Here is a 15,797-nt window from a genome sequence, read left to right on the forward strand (position 1 = left end):
TAGTTGTCGAGCATAATGTATCCCCTTGCTGGAGCACTGATCTAAATCTTACGTTTCTCTTCATAGAGGGAAGTAAACGGCAACAACAGCTAGATGAAGCACTAGTGGCCATGATAACAGACGATTTTCAACCGCTTTCAATCGTCGAGGACACTGGTTTTCGACACTTTGTTTCACTGTTGGACCCACAATACTCGATACCAAATCGAAAAAAGTTGCACCTCATGATTGAGGACGATTACCATAAACAGAAAGAGGCTGTAAACTTGGCAGTGGAAGACTCTACTTGTGTTTCTTTAACGACCGATATTTGGACCTCACTCAATAGTGAGGCATATATTGCTGTAACTGGTCATTTCATTATCACTAACTGGTGCCTGAAAGCTTTAGTCTCGACACATTCCGTTTCCCGGTGAGGCATACAGCGCTAAATATTAGTGAGGCGTTAGATAACGTGATTTCAAAATGGAACATTGAAAACAATGTTGTAAGCATCACAACTGACAACGCCATTAACATGACGGCAGCCGTACAACTTATTCACAGTGGCAACATAGAAATGCAACATGTACCTTGTTTAGCACACACCATCAATTTAGTTGTGAAAAATTCTTTGAAAAGCAACGGTGAGCTCTGCATAATGCGGGAAAATACCAGAAAAATTGTTAGCTATTTTAAAACAAGTTGCAATGCTAATGAAAAACTCCATGAGATCCAGGATCTAATGAAAAAACCTGTTCATAAATTGATTCAGGAAACCGAAACCCGATGGAACAGTACGTTTTATATGCTACAACGTCTAGTGGAGCAAAAGAAATGCATTGCAGCCTGTTTATCATCTTTGTATCCAGGTGTAGAGAACCTCACAGCTGACGAGTGGCGAATTTTGAGCGAATGTTTATGTGTACTGGAGCGATTTGAAGTGGTAACAAGTGAAATCTCAACTGAAAACTATACCTCTCTTTCGAAAGCTATTCCAATAATCAGACAGCTCATCCTAACCGTATGCAATGGGAAGTGGACTACCACGACAGCGCAAGAGCTACAGCAACATCTGCACAACTCACAAATAGCCCGGCTAGGATTAATAGAAACAAAGTACATGCCGTTGCCACAGTTCTCGACCCAAGATTCAAAATGTTACCATTTACGAATCCCATTCATTCAAAACATGCCGTTGCAAGCCTAATTGCAGAGTGCACAAACGTGGTAGAGACCGTACAATCTACTCATTCGGCTGCTAACGACACTAACCACGAGTACCATTTCGTACAAAACGCCAGTAGTTCCTTATGGGCTTCTTTCGATGAAGAGGTTTCCAATAAAAATCTAATGAAAAGCGGTTGTGACAGCATAGACCTGGAAGTACAACGATATTTGAAAGAACCGTACCTACAACGCACGGATAATCCTTTACACTACTGGAAAAAAGGAGAAAACAGTTACCCAGGTCTAGCTGTCGTGGCAAAAAAATATCTTGCAATACCTGCAACTTCTGTTCCCAGTGAAAGAATATTTTCGAAAACAGGACTGCTTATAAACAAACAAACAAAGAAGCCGACTAAAAGGCCAATTGGTTAATAAAATCATATTTCTAAACAAAAATCGACGGCAGTGCAGCAATGGGATGTAAAAATGCCTTCTGCTGAACAACTTTTGTTTCCTTTCTTTCTTCAGTAAGTAAACGCATGTACGCAGTTTCTGTATATAAAAGGCTATAGCGCTTTTCTTTTACGTTTAAGCATGCATGCATACATGCAGAATGTACAAGGTAATTTATTTTGTAAGAATAAAGCTTCTGTTTCATGCGAATTCTGTGCTTTTTTTTTTTTAAACAATTCTATGATTTTTGTCTTATGAGACATATACTAATACTTCAGTACACATTGATATCAACTGTAATACCGTTATTAATCATAGAATTTCAAAGTTCTCCGTGCACATACTACGACGAGTACGACCACTGTGGCTCAGTGCTTCGTGTACTGAAGGTTTGCGCAATTTCTCAGAGAGCGCAACACTGTCAACTTCTCGACCGTACCCGAGACATTCTCGAGAAATTGCCTTCGCGTCGCGCGTTTCTCGAGCGCGATCATAGCCCATCCCTACTTCAGACACACTGGCACTAAGGAAATTATACGAATAAAGTTGTATAATGTACTGATTTTATATTTAACAACATTGTTATGAAGAAGAAACCAACAAAAGTAAATTATTCAGTTGGATCATGGTACAGGAAAAATTAATTTATATTTGCATACAGAGAATGATCTGTGACACACAATACTTATGGGTTAAAATCATATGATAAGCTTTGAAGCAAATTCTTTTTTTAATTTTCTACTCAAGAGAGACAATTGAACATGACATTCTGTGCAGAAGACTCTTTCTCTTAAACTTTCACACCCAGAAATTGTGCAGCGATGAGTCTTATCATAACTAACCATCTCTGGCTTGTGTGCTGCTCCTGTATTCCTTTTTTGTTGAGTTGGATGCGGCACAAGGAGCTTCCTTTTTGTTGGAGGGCTAGATATGGCATATACATGTTTTTTATTATACTCTCTTGTGTTGTCATGTGCTCCTTTTTTAGCGTGGAGCAGCCACTGTGATACCTGAATCGTGAACTGTTACTTTGTTTATTTTCAGAGCAGTGCAGCTCCGCCTGTACGGAATCCATCCAGCAGCACAGGCAAAACGAAAAAAAAAGTAATATTAAGCGGACTCTCCGATTGCTACGAGGGTCACTCCAAAAGAAATGCACATAGTTTTTTTTTAAATCCATCTTTTATTCTACATGTTTGAAAGTTTTACATTGTCTAGATACATCCTTTAGGAACAATATTTTCATTTCTCCACATAATTTCCATCCGTCTCAACTGCCTTGGAACCAGCGCCTGTATACCCGCACTGTAAAACTCTGGACCAACCTGTTGGAGCCACTGTTCGGCAGCGTGCACAAGGGAGTCATCATCTTCAAATCTTGTTCCACGAAGAGCCGGCCGCGGTGGCCGTGCGGTTCTGGCGCTGCAGTCCGGAACCGCGAGGCTGCTACGGTCGCAGGTTCGAATCCTGCCTCGGGCATGGGTGTGTGTGATGTCCGTAGGTTAGTTAGGTTTAAGTAGTTCTAAGTTCTAGGGGACTTATGACCTAAGATGTTGAGTCCCATAGTGCTCAGAGCCATTTGAAACATTTTTTTTTGTTCCACGAAGAGAGTCTTTCAGTTTCCCAAAGAGATGACAGTCACAGGCAGCCAGGTCAGGACTGTAAGGCGGGTGTTTCAGTGTTGTCCATCCGAGTTTTGTGATCGCTTCCATGGTTTTTTGACTGACATGTGGCCGTGCATTGTCGTGCAACAGCAAAACATCCTGCTTTTGGCGATGTGGTCAAACACGACTCAGTCGAGCTTGAAGTTTCTTCAGTGTCGTCACATATGCATCAGAATTTATGGTGGTTCCACTTGGCATGATGTCCACAAGCAAGAATCCTTCGGAATCGAAAAACACTGTAGCCATAACTTTTCCAGCAGAAGGTGTGGTTTTGAATTTTTTTTTTCTTGGGTGAATTTGCATGATGTCACTCCATTGATAGCCTCTTCGTATCTGGTGAAAAATGGAGCCATGTTTCATCACCTGTCACAATTCTTCCAAGAAATCCATCTCCACCATTCTCATACTGTTCCAAAAGTTCGCTGATTACCGTTTTTCTTGTTTCTTTGTGAGCCACTGTCAACATCCTGGGAACCCAACTGGGACAAAACTTTTTTGACGCCAACAATTTCAGTATTCTGCAAACACTTCCTTCCGCTATCCCAACGTAGCGTGACAATTCGTTCACTGTGGTGCGTCTGTCAGCAGTCACCAATTCGGTAACTCTCTGCACATTGTGTGGAGTGTGTACAATACGAGGCCTGCCGCTGCGAGGACAATCCTCAATATTGCGGTGCCCGCTTTCATCACGTAACCTGCTTGCCCACCGACTAACTGTACTTTGATCGACAGTAGCATCTCCATACAACTTTTTCAACCTCTTGTGGATGTTCCCCACTGTCTCGTTTTCATAGCACAGGAATTCTATGACAGCACGTTCTTTCTGACGAACGTCAAGTGTGGCAGCCATCTTGAAGACATGCTGTGACGGCGCCACTCACGGGAACAGGTTGAACTAAGTATGAAAACAAGCAGGAAGGATGTATCTACACACTGTAACCCTTTCACACATGCAGAATGAAAACTATTTTTACAAAATAGTGTGCGTTTCTTTTGGAGTGACCCTCGTAGTTTTTGCAGTTTGCCTGCATGCTGTAATGACGCGCTCAAATAAATCGACTGCACCCATATTTTCGTTGTAACTTTCAACGATATGTGGTGTCTTGATGATGATTTACTTTCTCTCTTTCTTTTACCACTGCCTGCCTTGTCTCATAGAAATTTTGCATTCTGCAGACGAAGTAAGAAATACTTGTTTGCTGTCATACCATTTGTCAACAGAAATTAGTCAGTCTCCTCCTATGAACTGGCCAATTTCACTAAGGCCTGCCTTTCTCATTTCATTGTGAGGCTGTAGCTTTCACCGCCTTGAAATTCAGCTTAGTTGTATGGTTCCAGCTGCCTTACAACCTAGCTCTAAGTGGAGTGGCTAACAGCTCAGTGGATGCAAGCATCTCTCCATATAAATAATAGAACCTGCAGGTAATGTATTTGCCAATTTCATCACAACTTTTCCTCCAATAATTAAAAATCAAAACATTCCAGTGCTGCATCAATATTTCCACCGCACATAAAGAAATCCAAAAGAAGTCCATTTCGTGACATACAAATGGAATTTTTCAAATTACATGAATTTGGTTTGTCACGAATATACTGTCTCATTGTAGTTTGTTCCCAGGATGGAACAATCTTCTCATCTATGGATACTTTCAATTCCCTTGGATTCTAAAAGCAGCCAGATTTTACAGTTTCCGTATGGGGCGTCTCCAGGGCCAGCTTAAGGCCCAAGCGACACAAGCTGTCGCTTGGGGACCCAAGATGGGAGGGATGCCAGTGTCAACCAAGAGCAAGACTTGTATACAGCACACATCACAACGAGTGAAGGGTGCACGAGGTAAAGGGCGTAGGGGCTGGCGGGGGTGGGGGGAAGGGAGGCGCCAAACTACAATGTCACTTGTGTGAAAAAGTGTTCTCGAACTGGTCCTGGCCGTATCTTCTACAACTTTTCAGCTGAACATAGATCTATTAGGCGAGCAGTGACTGGGACCAACAGTTTTCAAGGCACTCCTTACAGGAAAGAAAAGATTCCTCGACTTTTTGTACACATATCATGGGCTCTGATACCCAAAACCAGTACTTTTGCACTCTAGAATAGTACAAGATATGACATCTTAATAGATATTCCGAAAAGTATCTTTATTTCTTCAGCTTTTGTGTTCAGTGATTTTTCCAGTATGTATGAATGATAACTGGTTTGTGTATATGGAGATCAATTCAAAAATCCTTGCTGTGATGTATTTTATGAAGTACTGGTATGGTTGATAGACTTTGCATTCCCAGACTGCTTCTTGAAAAATGAGAAAATGGCAAGGGCTCAGACACATCTGTGTGACGCTAAGGAGAACAACTTCGTCGTTGGGCAGAAGTGATATTGAATCTGTCACGTTCGAGTCGTCATCAGACGGCAATACGACATATGTTGTGTCTGTACGTGCAACAAAGGTCTCATCATCCTCATCAACGCTTCACATTTCATCATGTTCTGTTTGGTTCCCATCAAAGTTGTATGGCGTTTCCAGCTTATGAAGCATCTCATCTTCTGACACTAAGAAAAAAGTTATTTTATTTTACATTCAATCAAATCATTATTCCATTATTATTAATATTATTATCATTATTTATTGTTGTTCTTATAGTTATTCACTTATTATCACCGAGTAACACCAGGATCTGCCAAAACTGATAGCAAATTATTGCTGAAAACGTGCAAATGAACAAATCCGTTGTCTCATATACGACACAGACGTGAAACTCGTGCTACAAAATAGTGGAAAGTTCATGGTGGGGCAAATAAAAGTGAGCTGGAGAACAGAGTTGCTGGGTACACAGAAAAAAACAGAGGAAAGGAAATACATCACTAACCTGACTATAGCAAATGGTGAAAGTGACCACCACTCGTCTCTTGGCGCTTTTGGGCCCTGGTTGGAATCTGGATTGCTTGAAATGCTGCAGTCTCATTCGAAATGTTCTGCTGCAGTTACTGAAGGCTGTGAGGGTTGTTGCGATGTACCTTAGACTTGAAGTCTCCCCACACAAAGTAATGGCACACTAACAGATCAGGTGACCTAGGTGGCCAGCTAGGGCCGTGAACCGAGTGACCTCTGCCAACAACTCTGTCAGGTATGACATTTGTGTAAGCGTACTCCAAGATTCCGCCCGCTGTATGGGCAGCTGCCCCATCCTGATGGAAGTAACTGTAGGTCTTTTCCTCCTCCATTAATGCTGCCACAAATGGTTGGCAATCTAGCGCGCCGAAGTCAACGTCTGATGAAGGAAGATGGGACCGATAATGCGGCTTGCAGACACTGCACACCAAACTTCTGATCATGCAATGGCGTTTCGTGGAAGTTAAGCGGATTCTCTGTTGACCAGAATCTGTGATTCTGTGAGTTAAGTCATTCATTGCTGCCTCAGTGAAATTCCATTCGCAAAACTGGATGCGCTGAGAGCGTCTGCTGGATTTAATGCATGAACAACAGACACTCGGTAGGGGTACGTGTGCAGGAATTCGACCGCATCATCGATGTGATATGCCGGTTTCTTGCGACATGTGTTGGGTTGAGTTGGTAGAACTCTGAAGCATTTTCTGGTGAACTGCCGCCATGTTTCAGAATGTTTTTGGACTTGTTCAAAACAAATCAACACCCGCTGTTCCACTGTGAGTACCATCGTCCCCTTTGCACTGTTGCACTCAAACTGACACAGCCCGCCTTACGCTCTGAACCGGTATGGATCACGTGGCGGGTGTACACGTGATGTGCGCTTCACGGGTGTGTTTATATGCGTACATTCACATTAAATCGTATCCACTCGACCAGGCCACTTTTATTTGCCCTACCCTGTACTATTTCAGTGCTTCGAAGGACATTCTGTTAACAATGAAATAGGATCGACTCAAGGTAGACAGGACGCGCATAAACGAATAAAAACAGCCCCTTGCACAATGTTGTGTCGACACCTTTTTGCTGTTCCTCGACTGCAGTCGTTAGGGAAACGACTGACTGCAATAACCGACGCCGCAGGGCGCTGAAACGTTCTACGGTAGGTAGTGACACCTAGCGGAAGGTGAGGAAACTGTTGGCGTTACGTAGGTTCTGCATGCAGACCGAGGCCCACGACGCAGATGAAGTTATGTTTACAGCACCCGGGAAGCGAAGTGTTTTGAATCAGTGTGAACCTAACATCCACAGATCTGTGTAACTCGGTCAGTAATAAAAGTGAATAGTCAGCTATAACAGTTAAGGTGCAATGATTGTGTGGCATGATTGACAGGGAGAGCTCTTCTGAGTTTGTTCGGCCACCTGGTGCATTATTTCAATAGAAAGAACTTTGGTGACATGCTCGTCGATGAAGATAAGATGAAATGCTCACGACGATAGAACACACACTCTCCGAACAAAGAAAATCTCCGACCTGGCTGGGAATCGAACCTGGGACGCCACGATATAGAAGCAGTGCCGCTAACAACATTTTCATTCTCTTTTTTCGTCGTTTATTCGTCAGTAGTTCTCTGCGTGTGTGTTGCATGACTGTTTCAAAGTTCATTGATGAGAACTTCTTTTTTTATTATTGGAGGACCTCTCAGGTCCCAACCCAACCACAACCTTCGTAATCGTGACATATACGGCAAAAATAGCCAAATATAAGTGACAACCCGGATTATAATAGTGAGCGATTCTCATTGGCTAGCACATACTATCACCCGACATTATTAACAACGATAACGATAACGTATTGCCAAAGGCAGCATGGCACTACAGCCATATATCCCTTATAATACTACAACTTGTCAAACTGTGACTGCAACGTTTCTGGCTGACTAGATGCGAAAACGATAACTCACTTGTTAATATTGTGAATTTCCCATAAACTATAGCGCTACATATTAAGTACTTATATAGTAGGTCGCTCAGCTTTAACCCTAGCAATACCAACACATTTTCCATAACGCGCGTTGCCCAATCTAAAAATATAAAAGTATTTATTCGTTGTTGACTTATATCAACAAAATACTTTTTAAAGGCATACTGATGTGTAAGCAGGGTCGATAACCTGAAAATATCCTTTAGCACACGCTTGACAATATCAATGCTCTTTCAGTAACGTTTACTACCAGTGGGGGGGGGGGGGGGGGTACTGACTGGTCTGCTCTACCACGAGGGATTCCTACTATCACCAAGGAATGTAGATCTGAAGATGATCTCTGTAGTAGATCGAAACCGGTCATAAAAAGTAACAAGTTATTGCGACCACGACTGTGTGTACTAAATAAATTAAATGTTTAGTTTAACTTCAACTTAAAAATTAAAAAAACGTAATCTGGCAGAAGAATTCATTAAAAACAATAAATATGTTTTTCAAAATTTTCAAGAAATACGTAATTCTATGTTACTCCAACAGAATAATTCACTTATTCCAAGTGAACATATATCTCTTTCTCAATACCCGCAATAATCTACAGAAAATAAATATATACCTGTGGATCAGAACTTACCCCTCGGTTGCTAACAGACTGCTCTTCAAATTAACGAGCGACTCAGCTAAGAATATCTCGGTGGTCCTTCCGGTTTATCCCACTGATAAGAGAAGAGGTGTGGCCTTTCTCAACACAGCAACAGTTGTGGCCACGATGTGCGAGGTCTTTGCACTTACCCGCGGCTTTTTAAACCAAAGATCAGCCATTGGGGTCCGAACAGCGTGATACGTTAAAAGCAAATGCCGGTACCTAATGCACCACCAGCGGGTATCGGCAGCTACATCTTTGCCGCAGTAATGGCTTCTCGCCATCCGCCACGAACCGCATGCGTGATCGACGCAAAAATTCGAACCGCTTCGTTAGCCAACCCGCAAGCCGTGAAACACTGTTGCGCGTGTCTGTAATCTGCTCACGAGCACAAAGTCAATACTTTCTCTGCTGCACACAGTGCAAAGAGCCGCTCTCGTGAAGTTAAATGTGGAGCTTCGTCGAAGGAAGTCGAATGGCTTCTCCAGCTCATGAAGCATCTCTTATTTTGACACTACGGAATAATGTTTGTTTACTTTACTTTCAGCCAACTTTCCTTATCACTGTTATTAACGTTTTTTTAGTTGTTATTATTATAGTTACTTCACTTATTATCGTTCAATAACACCGGAATTTGCCAAAATTGACAGCAAATTACTGCTGAATATGCACAAATGAACAAACGTTTTTACGAAATACAAATCCACTGTGTCGTATACGACACACACGTGAAATTTATGCTACAAAATAGTGAAAGGTACTATCTCAGTGCTTCTTAAATGTAGTAAACAGTGTCTTGCAAAAACAAGAAATTTTTGCAATATTTCGTAAGAAATTTCTACACTAACATTGAAATGGAAATTCACTTGCAAAATAAAACTTATACTGTACCCTGAGAAACATTTCACTGCCGTCAAAGACATAGTATGAACTGAAAATGATTTGAATGTCATAGAATGTGTAGTGTAATTGCCTGTTTAGCTACTACTTGAAACTACCTACTTGATAATCCCTTTCCTAGAAAATCTTTATCTTCGGTTTCTGTGCATTAACACTTTCATTCCTCTACATCGACGTTATTTTTTTTTTTACAATGGGCCGTGGTAACTCACTGTGCTATCTTAAATTTAGTTCAAAAATGGTTCAAATGGCTCTGAGCACTATAGGACTTAACTGCTGAGGTCATCTGTCCCCTAGACTTAGAACTACTTAAACCTAACTAACCTAAGGACATCACTCACATCCATGCCCGAGGCAGGATTCGAACCTGCGACCATAGCGGTCGCGCGGTTCCAGACTGTAGCGCCTAGAACAGCTCGGCCACTCCGGTCGGCGATAACGTAATGCACTACTCGCTTGTTGTCAAGACCAAGAGAAAACATCTAACTCCCTACGAATTACGGGTCAGTCTACCTACGGCTTTTACGAAGTTATCCACACTCACTTAAACTAATTCTAGTTTGTTTTCCTCGCGCCCTATGCAAACGTAGGGACAACTAATGAACCGGCTTCAAACGATCCCTAGACACGTAGCATCATCTTACGCACTCAGACACTGTCTATCAATTTGCGACAGTCAAATTCTATAACCGATCATTAGTAAGCAACAGTTACGCCAATCACAGAACAAGAGCCATACGGCACATGGCAGTAAAAAAATTCAGTACACGTTATCTTCCTGAAACAAACATCATCTGTCTATTTAACATTTCTCCCTTTCTCAGGTCCAGATGTAATTATATTCTTATGTGACATAGTATCTTACATGCATTTTAGATAAAATCGAGTAGTTACTGACAGGTCAAAATTTTATACCCATTTTATATGAATGTGGGGATCTCAAATTAGGAGCATGGAGAACGTGGGCAAGGACTACGGAGAGGGTCGGCCGAAAGGCGTTCCATTATAGTCCGCACAGTTACGATCAACACTGTGCCTGGGTGGCGCAGTCGTTAACGCAATTGTGTAGTAAGCAGGAAATCCTGAGGTCGAATCCAGATCCAGCACACAGTGTCACTCGTGGCTGCTGATTCTACATAAAGTCCCGACCCTGCTAACCTCAATAGTTCCTCTGCCCCCTCCACTTTCTGTTTACACTATACACATTTAGTCATCGAGTTTTGAATGCTATAGTTAACAGATGTATTTTTTTTATTTTTTATTTTTTTTTAGAAAAACACAGCCAGTTTTCTCTTAACTTACGGATGGACTACCCCATTTATTTATTACAAAGGCCAACTAAAATAACTTTTCTTTCCATTTCTTCATCAGAATTGCACCCATATGTTCATTACATTCTACTCTATAAATGGTTTTAAATAAAGAGTGCAATCAGTCCTCAGTCTGTGTTTTGCATGGACTTTTTAATGTAACTGTAATGTCACTACGTGCAGAGTGAGCACAAAAGAACTTTCATCATAAACACTTGGTCTTTTTCTGCCTGAAAGTTGGTGACGCATCACACAATCTTCTTAACTGTCTCCTTCCATTTTTTCCGGTCTTCTGCATCTCAAAGTAGCAGGCCCCAATGTTTCATGTGTCTTCTCCTTTATCTGCTCCATCCATCGTCTGGGTGGTCTTCCCAGCAATCTCTTCCGTTCAATTTTGCTTTGGACGATCATCTTTACCAAGTTATCCTCCTCTCTCGAACTATGTGGCCAAAAAACTGCAGGATTCGATGGAAACCAATACCGCACAACCCCTTCTCCACCCTGAGTTCTTGAAGGATAGAGTTTTTTGGTCTGTTTGTCCATCCATGACATTCTCAGCAACCTCCTATACAAAATTTCCTGACAGATTAAATATGTGTGCCGGACCGAGACTCGAACTCGGGACCTTTGCCTTTCACGGGCAAGTGCTCTACCAACTGAGCTACCCAAGCACGACTCACGACCCGTCCTCACAGCTTCCATTCTGTCAGTACCTCGCCTCCTGCCTTCCAAACTTCACAGAAGCTCTTCTGCGAACCTTGCAGAACTAACAATGCTGGAAGAAAGGATATTGCGGAGACATGGCTTAGCCACAGCCTAGGGTATGTTTCCAGAATGAGATTTTCACTCTGCAGCGGAGTGTGCGCTGATATGAAACATCCTCTAGGCTGTGGCTAAGCCATGTCTCCGCAAATCCTTTCTTCCAGGAGTGCTAGTTCTGCAAGGTTCGCAGAAGAGCTTCTGTGAAGTTTGGAAGGTAGGAGACGAGGTACTGGCAGAACTGAAGCTGTGAAGACGGGTCGTGAGTCGTGCTTGGGTAGCTCAGTTGGTTTTTTGCCGACACGGTAACTCAGCGTGTTCGGTCATAGGGTTAGCTGCCCTCTGCAATAAAAAAAACTGAGTTCGTGGATCAACGATGAACTGAAACGGGTGTCTTGCGACGTCCGCCACGAGCAGATGCAACGAACGAAAACGAACAAAATGAGATTTTAAAAAAAAGTTGGTAGAGCACTTGCCCGCGAAAGGCAAAAGTCCCGAGTTCGAGTCTCGGTCCGGCACACAGTTTTAATCTGTCAGGAAGTTTCATACCAGCGCACACACCGCTGTAGAGTGAAAATCTCATTCTGGAAACCTCCTATATGTCCACATCTCAAAAGCATCAATTCTTTTGCTATTCAGTTATTGTCCATGTTACAGCGCCATAAAGGAAAGTTAGAAATACCAGAGATTTCAGCGCTCTTAATTTGGTACATCTGGTTAGGGCTCGGTCTTTCCAAATTACTGTCAGATTCGATGCAGCTCCCTTCACACAACAATTCTACGTTGTATTTCCTATGTGGAGCCACTCTCTTCCTGAACCACTGAGTCCAGGTAGACAAATTTATCAACTTCTCCACATCCTGATAGTAGATCCGTAGCTGGTAGCGACTCACTTCTTTCACTTATCATGATCTTGCAAGAGGAGGCCGCCAATTATGAAATTCAGATTCGATTCACACTGCGCATAATAAAAGCTCATGGCAAGAGGTGTAATGTGGCAAAGCACCAAGATCCACTTCTCAGCCGTTGTCGAGAAAATCGGCAGTTAAAAGAAACCGTTGCTTTACTGTTTACCTTCCGCTGCGGCGAGTGTCACGCGTCCGTGTCTCGGTAGTGCCATGGCACACTCGTATCGCAAGTCCACAATTAAGATCACATTTCAAGCGGACTACGGCCGGCCGGAGTGGCTGTGCTGTTCTAAGCGCTACAGTCTGGAGCCGAGCGACCGCTACGGTCGCAGGTTCGAATCCTGCCTCGGGCATGGATGTGTGTGATGTCCTTAGGTTAGTTAGGTTTAATTAGTTCTAAGTTCTAGGCGACTGATGACCTCAGAAGTTAAGTCGCATAGTGCTAAGAGCCATTTGAACCAAGCGGACTACGCAAGACCTCGAGCAGTTGACATTGAACGTTTCTGCCGGGAAGAACTTCATATTGCACCTCAAGACATCATTGGGATCCACTTCTCTATAACACAAAGTGTCGTCTACATAAAAATGATCAATGAAAAGGCGTGCACAGATGTTGTGTGCCGACACGCTCATGGACTTAAATTCAGGCATTCTGATGGTCACATGGGAACTGTTACGATTGACCACGCTGGATTAGGCCTTCGCACTCTGAGGGTCTTCGAGCTGCCATTCCATGTCCCGCCAGATGTTGTGATGACAGCTTTCAAACCGTACGGCAACGTGCTAAGCCACTTGGCTGAAAAATTGCAAACGTTTGAGACGTACCCCGTCTTAAATGGAGTGCGACAAATTAAGATTGAACTGACGAAGCACGTGCCATCCTATTTAGTAATTGGCGGCTGCAGAGCCATTGTCACGTACGACGGACAACCACGTACTTGCGCCGGCTGTGGCCAGGAAGGACATGTCCGATCGGCCTGCATTCAACGCCGACTGACTCAGACACCGGTTGGTGAAGTTCCATCCCCGGCGACGCCTACTTCACTCTCCATCACGTATGCAGCGGCTGCAACCGCAACAGCTGTTCCTGCCCAGGATCGTAACACCATATTGCAGTCAGTGGTCGATGACAGTGTGGCGGACAGCATATCCCCCTCTACGACGTCATCGGCAGACTTGCCTCAACACGGTGATCAATTGTGCCACCAAGACGAGCCTAAAGAGAAGATGGAAGTAGAAACTGAAATTGTCCCGACCTCTGCCTTCCTACCAATGGAGACCGCGTCCGATGATTGTCACCCGCACTCTGACACAGAACAACATGTCCAGAAACAACGGTCCCCTCGAAAACGCAAGAAACGGCGCCATACGCCATCCGATGATTGCCTGCTTCGGATGTGTGACCCGGAAGAACATCCGGCGTCGGACGACACTCGGGACTCTACCACCACAACTCACCATTCCCATCACGATGCTACGGCGGATACAATTTCTGAGCCTCAGTCTGACAACATCACTTCTGCTACTGAACATGCGCGCAAGCGCTCTACTGACAGCACTAATCAACAGTTACCAATTGCTGCATCTGATTCTTGGGCGGATGATGTCGAGGATGAGCCACAGCACCAGGAGGATGCCGAAGGCAGAGACGCTCCCTCGGCTGTACCCAGCACCAACCAACAACAGTGACTACGGCTGCATCGTCAGCCTCTGTGGGGTCGCCCCTGCCGCCCACACCTGGCCTCCTACACAACCCCGTTGCCGACCTGGCTCACCAAACATACCGTCTAGCGACGATTAACATCAACAACATACGTGCCCGACATAAACTAGCGATGCTACAGGATCTACTCAACGCAGCAGACATCGACATTGCGCTCCTTCAAGAGGTGTGTGTCGCAGCCTTCAAGGGACCCTATGGCTACAAGACTTGGGTCTCACATGCGTCTGCCAATGGCAGTGGTGTGGCGATCCTCCTCCGCGAAGGTATATCCGCCGAAGAAGTCGAGTATCTCCCTGACGCCAGAGGCATGGCTCTTACTATCCAGGGAGTCAAACTTATTAACATCTATGCACCGTCAGGATCTGGTCGACGTCGCGAACGATCCACCTTTTTCGCTCATACAATCACGCCCCTCTTTATGGGCCGTCAGGACGCCTCGATAATGGGAGGGGACTTCAACTGTAGCCAAGCACCTAAGGATCAGTTACCACATCATTCTCCCTGCGCAGAACTTACGACAATTATAAATAATCTTCAATTGGTGGACTCGTGGGAACATGTTTGTGGCGATCGGCCCGGATTTACTCACTACACCAGCCATTCCTCCAGCCACATCGACCGGATTTACATCTCGCGCTCCATAGCTGTGGGGACAAGAGCTGCCGAAGTTTGGCCCACAGCTTTTTCTGACCACGAGGCCTACATCTGCGCTATTACCCTCGGCCGCCAGAAGGTATGGCACAGCCGTGGTCCTTGGAAGTTGAACGTCGCCCACCTCGCTTCTCAGGAATGCCGCCGCCTTATAGAGAACACGTGGGACTCTTGTAGCCGCCGGCGTGGCACCTACCGGTTTACACTGTCGTGGTGGTTACTCTGCGCCAAACCAGCCCTCCGGAAGACCTTGATAGGCTACGGCCGAGATGTTGCAGCGTGGAAGAGACATACCATGGACTTTTACTACTGCATCTTAAGGGAATGTACAACACTGCCGTACTCACCTGCACGGCAGGTGACGGTGAACCGTGCCAAGGCACAGGCCATCAGATTGACACGTTGCCACCTTGAGGGTGCGATCGTCAGAGCGCGCACTCAAGACAGAGTGGCACAGGAGGAACCGTCTATGTACCACGTCATTGCAGAACGACGGCACCGACGCAGGACACTGATCCAAGCTATCACAACGGAAGACGGACGACGCCTTGATACCCAGCGCGACATAGGAAACGCCCTTCATGCTCACTACACTAGGCTGTACTCGGAACATCGACATCCCCCAGAGGTGATCGTCGAAGTCTCTCAACTCACTTATGGCTCGATCTCTCCGACAGCGGCGGCGGATTTGACTGTAGATGTAACGGAAGAGGAAATCATTGAAGCAATACAGGCTGGGGCTGCTCATAAGTCCCCGGGACCTGATGGCCTTCCTGT

General features: G+C 44.4%; 1 protein-coding gene and 1 non-coding gene across 2 annotated transcripts in view; both read right to left on the reverse strand.

Annotated features, from left to right (window-relative positions):
• The window catches only part of LOC124722679 (glutamate receptor ionotropic, kainate 5-like), a 229,794-nt gene extending 221,020 nt beyond the window's left edge, over positions 1–8,774 (reverse strand). Inside the window, exon 1 of the mRNA XM_047247822.1 lies at positions 8,761–8,774. The gene's annotated coding sequence lies outside the window, so the exon portion shown is untranslated. The remainder of the gene's footprint in view (positions 1–8,760) is intronic.
• A 2,802-nt stretch (positions 8,775–11,576) lies between these two features.
• On the reverse strand, positions 11,577–11,651 carry Trnas-uga. The gene has a single exon. It is a non-coding gene; the product is annotated as a tRNA-Ser (tRNA).
• Between the last annotated feature and the right edge of the window lie 4,146 nt (positions 11,652–15,797).

This window comes from Schistocerca piceifrons, chromosome X, assembly GCF_021461385.2.
Source record: "Schistocerca piceifrons isolate TAMUIC-IGC-003096 chromosome X, iqSchPice1.1, whole genome shotgun sequence".
In the NCBI taxonomy this organism is placed as follows: Eukaryota; Metazoa; Arthropoda; class Insecta; order Orthoptera; family Acrididae; genus Schistocerca; species Schistocerca piceifrons.